This window comes from Pinus tabuliformis, chromosome 6 (genome assembly GCF_031772625.1).
Source record: "Pinus tabuliformis cultivar Carrire ecotype Pingquan chromosome 6, CPIR1, whole genome shotgun sequence".
NCBI classification, from domain to species: domain Eukaryota; kingdom Viridiplantae; phylum Streptophyta; class Pinopsida; order Pinales; family Pinaceae; genus Pinus; species Pinus tabuliformis.
The window spans coordinates 1,351,985,822-1,351,991,821 of NC_142292.1; positions in this window are offsets into that span (position 1 = coordinate 1,351,985,822).

Sequence of the window (6,000 nt, forward strand, 5' to 3'; positions counted from 1 at the left end):
ACAATAAATGACTAGAGAAAGTTCCAACTAAACTCCAGCGAATCAAATTAAACTATGACACCTAACCGGCAACACCCCCTCAAAATATCAACTGTTACTAGTATTGGTGCTTACAATGCCGAATTACTCTTTTTGAAATTCAAATACATTTTTGCCCAATAGATTTGTGAAAATATCTGCAAGTTGATCTCTTGAACCACACAAAACAACTAATATATCTATGTCATTGACAAGCTCATGAATAAACCAAAAAAAGTGTCAATGTGCTTGCTATTTTTGTGAAAGACATGATTTTTTGATAAATAAATTGCAACATTATTATCAGAGCAAATAGGATATTGCTCCTTTTGAACATTTGAAAGATCCTTTAATAGTTTTTTGAGCCACACTACTTGACAAGTTGTTGTAGTGGTAGCTACATACTCTACCTCTATAGAAGATATTGAAACAATGGGATGTTTCTTGGATGCCCATGACATTAGATTTGTTCCAAGGTGAAAATTATACCCTCAAGTGCTTTTGCGATCATCTAAATTGCATGCATAATTGCTTGTCTGTATAATCTGAAAGTGAGAAATTTTGTAAATGTGTGTAGAACAAGCCATAGTCAATTGTTCCTACAACATATCTTAAGATCCTTTTTGTGACCTTCAAATGAGAGTTCATGGGTGATTGTATAAACTTGGAGACAAAACTAGCTGCAAACATTATATTAAATATAGCAGCAGTGAGGTACAACAAACTACCACTAAACTTGTATACAATATGGAATCAACTAGTGGCGCTACATCTTGTTTGCTCAGCTTGGTGCCTGGAGAAATTGGAGTATCAATTGGTTTGTAATTAGTCATTCTAAACTTTTGGATGATGTCAGTGGCTTATTTATGTTCACAAACATTAGCAGATTGCTAAATTTCAATGCCTAAGAAGTATTTCATGAGCCTTAAATTAGTCATATCAAACTATGCTTCCATTACTACTTTGAATTATTCTATCATCATATTACCTCTATAAATTAGATCATCAACATAAAGGTAAACAATGAGAATTTTACCTTCATGAGATTTGGTATACAAAGTTGGTTCATGTTTGCTCCTGCAAAAACCACTTTTGATGAGAAAAGTATTGATGCAACTATACCAAGCACAAGGACCTTATTTCAAGCCATAGAAGGCTTTCTTCAACATCTACACCTTATGCTCCTATCCTAGAAATTCAAAACAAGGAGGTTAGTCGAGATAAAACTCTTCCTGTAATATACCATTTATGAAAGCATATTTTACATCAAGTTGAAAAACTTTCCATTTGTGTTGATCTATTGTGGCCAAAATTGTTCTCATAGTGTGTAACCTTGCTATTGGAGCAAAGGTTTCACCATAGTGAACATCGAACTATTGTGAGAATCCTTTGGCAACCAACTTTGCTTTATGTTTTTAAATTCCTCCTTTTCATTCAATATGTTCTTATATATGCATTTTACACCAATGTTGGTTTTGTCCATTGGGAGATCTACCAATTCCCAAGTCTCATTCTTCCCTATGGAAACGATTTCTCAATTCATTACATCAACCTAACGTTTTTCCTTTACTGCCTCTTCAAAATGGGTTGGTTGACAGGAAAGAAAGGCAAACATTTTTTGCTAATCAAACTCACACACCTACTCATATATTTCTTTGATACTTATGGTTTTCTAAATGTCTTTTGAAGATGATGAATCATTGTTGGAAGATGTACCATTTTCGGAGTGACATGGCTCTTCCTGAACCTACAATCTTGGCAGCTATGGAGGATGAACAGGTTGATTTAAAGCTTCATCAATTTGATCAGACCAAGATTTATTTTTAAAAAATTTAACATCCCTTCTTAAAACAAACTTCTTGGTGACTAGATTATAGAGTCTATAACATTTATATTGTTCACTATAGCCTACAAAAATACATCTTTCACTTAAATCATCAATCTTCTTTCGTCGCTGCTCAAGAACATGTATAAATGCAAAGGAACCAAAAATGTGAAAGTGAGAGACATTCACCTTCTTACCATTCATGCTTCTTGAGGTACTACATTTTGGACACTAGTTTTTGGAGATATGTTGAGAACATGTACTGCACATGAAACTACTTCAGCCTTATATTCATTAGACAACTTCTTCTCACGAAGCATACATCTAGCCACATTCATGATTGACTGGTTTTTCCTTTCTACTACTCCATTCTGTTGTGGAGTATATCTTGTTGTGTTCTACATGATGATTCCTTATTGTTGAAAAAAAGATTTGAAATCATTGGAACTGTATTCTCCTCCTCTGTCTAATCTGCGAACTTTTAAAGGCTTTTGACTATGCTTTTCTACTTCTTCTTTGAACTCTTTGAAACTAGAGAAAGTATTATATTTATTTTTGAGAAAATAAACTTGTATCTTCCTGCTATAATCATGAATGAAATTCAAAAAATAAATAATACCACCAATAGATTGTTTTTTCATTGGGCCAAATATGTCTATATGGAATAGATCTAAAGGCTCCTTTTTTCTAGAGGAAGATTTCAGAAAACTACCTCTTTTATACTTTGCTAGAATACAAATTTCATAGTTACAATTTTTTTCATTCAGAATAAGGAGGCCAATGACCATAAAATGTTTCTAAAGAAGACATAGACTCTTTAAGGGAATATTCCCATAGCTAGTATACCATAACTGTGACTCATCTATTCTTGACACATTGTGTGCAAAAGACTGTGAAGGATTTCGACTTCTAAGAGTCAATGGAAACATATTATTCTTGGTTCTTTCAACATTTTTTTATCAGTCTTCTATAGGGAGGTTTTTCATAGTTATATCATGTGATCCCTAAGAATAGTACATCATAACCATGTTCCATAAATTGACTTACACTAATGAGATTATACTTCAAATGTGGAACATAATAAACATCAGGTATATATATTTGTTGATTCAGTTTGGTAAGAATAGGAATAGTACTTTTCCCTTCAACTTTAATACAAGAACGATCTCCAAGTTTAATTTCAGATGTTATGGAAGCATCAATGCAAGAAAGTACTTTTTTGTTACCTATCATATGATTTTTGCAACCATTTTCCAATAGCCAAAGGTCCACGATGTGATTATCTTCAGAAAGATGGCAGGAAATAAACATGGTTTCAGAGGATTCACCTTTATTGTTAGAGAGATGGAAACTTCCTCTTTGTTTATATGAATGTTTCTTTTTTCGTTCTTGTTCATATTACCCAATTTCTTGTAGTAATAACATTGGAGATTATATTTTCTCCATGTTTGGTTTTGTGTAGGTCTCGAGTACTCTATTACATGATGATGTTGTGATCTACCTTTTCCTTGACCTTACTTGTTTTTGCCTCTATATCCTCTGCCTATGCCTCTACCAAGAGATACTGGTGCTTTGAAATCTTGCTCCATGGAATCTTTTGACAAGTTAAGTCTTGTTTTGTGTGCCAAAAGTGATCTGGTCAACTATTCTACTGAGAAAGTTGTAAGATCTTTGGATTCCATAATAGTTGTTACAACCATGTCATATTTCTTTGGAAAGCTTCAGAGGAATTTTTCTACTATCTTCTAATCTGTAATGGTTTCACCAATAAGTTTTATTTGATTGATAATGCTCATGACTCTAGTCATGAACTAGTCAACATTCTTTGTGTCAGTCATCTACAAGGTTTTGAACTAAGTCTGTAATGTCTGCAATTTTACATTCTTCTATGTATCATTACCTTGATACGCATCTTTCAAAATATCCCAAACTTCTTTTGTTGTTGATGCACTGATTATCTTGTCGAATATAGAGTCATTGACTGAGCTTTGTATCCAACATTTGGCTATGTGTTCATTCTTTCTTAGTTCAATAGTTGCATTCCTCTGATTATTAATCATGGATGCCCTTGGTTCTTGGGTAAGATCTACATACATGTTTGGAAGTGTATCCCAACACTCTTGGATTTGCAAAATTGTTTTCATCCATAAAGACCAAAATTCATATTTTTTGCCAAGCAAAGTGGGCATTTGTGGCAAAGAGTTTGTGGGCGTTTTTGGTAAGTGATACTATGTGAAACACAAAGAAAAAAGCGAAGAAAAAAAGCTAAGACATGATGTACTGAACTTGAAGTTTGCTGGTTCATGAAGTATTAGAACCTAAAGTTGGCCAATTACTGATTGATCACTATAGTTTAGGTATTGATTAACCGGTTTGATTAATGCTTAAAAAAAACTAGAAAATATGTAGATTAAAAAGATTATAAATAAGTAAAGTAAACTTATAGTAAAAAGATTTAATTTTTGGAAAAAAATATAATTGTTGAATTTGATTAGATTTGGTTGTTAACTGAGTTTTGCACAATCAAAATTCCACACATTTTAGAATTTCGCTCCATGTCTTTACTCCCAGTTTCAAATTTCATGTGTTTGAAAAATTTGCTCGAAACTACCTTTTTAACTAAAATTCAATCCAATTTGTACAATTGATTTTTGTATTTATACATTTTTCAAGTCTTTACTCCCAATTTAAAATTCCATGTGTTTGAAAATTTTGCTCTAGTGTCTCCTTTTTAACTATCCAACTAGTGCAATTGAATTTCATATTTATACATAATTATATTTTATTAGGGATGATATTACATTAATAAATTATTTATTTTGTATATTTATATTAAATATTTATAAACATTTACACCACTACAACAACATCCCTATACTAGATTGTAGAGTGTCTCTCTACACAGAAATCAAACTACACGTTAATTTATCTAAAAGATAGGGATTAATAAAAGGTAAGAACTAATTTGCAAATAATAAATAAAATATTTGTAAAATGTGCATTATGTCGTGTTGGAAGTAATTTATGTATAATATTTCATAACATGGATTTTCTTATGGTTGGTTAAAGAGAAATATTAAAATAAATTTCGAGGGCACTTCCTTTTACAATTCAAAAATATTGAAACTTAAGAGATAAAGGTATTATCAAGTAATGTTGTCAAGGTTGGTAAATTTGAGAGTTCTTTCTAATGTATGGAGCATAAATTAATCATAGCTAGTATTATTTAAGGTGAGGATAACATTTCTCGAATGGTTAGGTGAAGTTACATATTCATTAACTCTCATTTTCCATCCATAGGTGATTCATATTGGATCACTATATTATTTCTCATCCTTATTGATGCTTTTAGAGTTGAATAAATATAGAATCAATTTGAAGGAGTAGTTTTTTCAAGATTACCCAATTTGGAGAATTGAGGTTTAAAACATTTTGGGGCCATTTTGAGGCCTTAAATGATAGATTTAGGGGGTAGAACATTTTTTTTTGCTGTAACACCTCATGGTGCTATTCTATAGTCAAAGACTTTTCCAATGGTGTAATAAATTCATTAATCGAATGCCACATTAACCCCTGTAACCCTTGGAGAATGGGCTACCCACACGAAGGCTATGAAGGAGACTGTAGAATGGCCAAATTTGAAATTCTAGTTAAATGTTGAGAGGGTCAAGATTGAGCCCTAGTTGGGTATCAAGCAACGTTTCCACTTGGCCACTAGGAAGAAAAGGAGTTCCATCCATTTTTGATTTTATCTTATTCCATAATGGACTAGATCAATAGAGAGTGGGAGTGAGACAACATAATAGAGGGGTTCTACTTTGGATAGCAACCTATTAGGGCACATGTCGTAGGTAGTTGCATAGAGAGTATATTCTCCTTTGTACTTGCATTATATTCTTTCTAGAGAAAGAAAGAGAAGTGCAAGCTCAATTTTCAGTTGGATTTTCTCTTGTATATGTTTCGCAAATCATTTGTTGTGATGATTGTGGTTAGCATGTGATTCCATTTTATTGTTTTTTATTTTCTATATTTTATCTATTATATATATAATCAGAAAACAATAACTAACAAATATGAAATCTATAGAAATTAACCCTAATAGAATAAATTTCAATATAATTTTATTAGATTCATGGTAATAAACTATCCAATGAAAT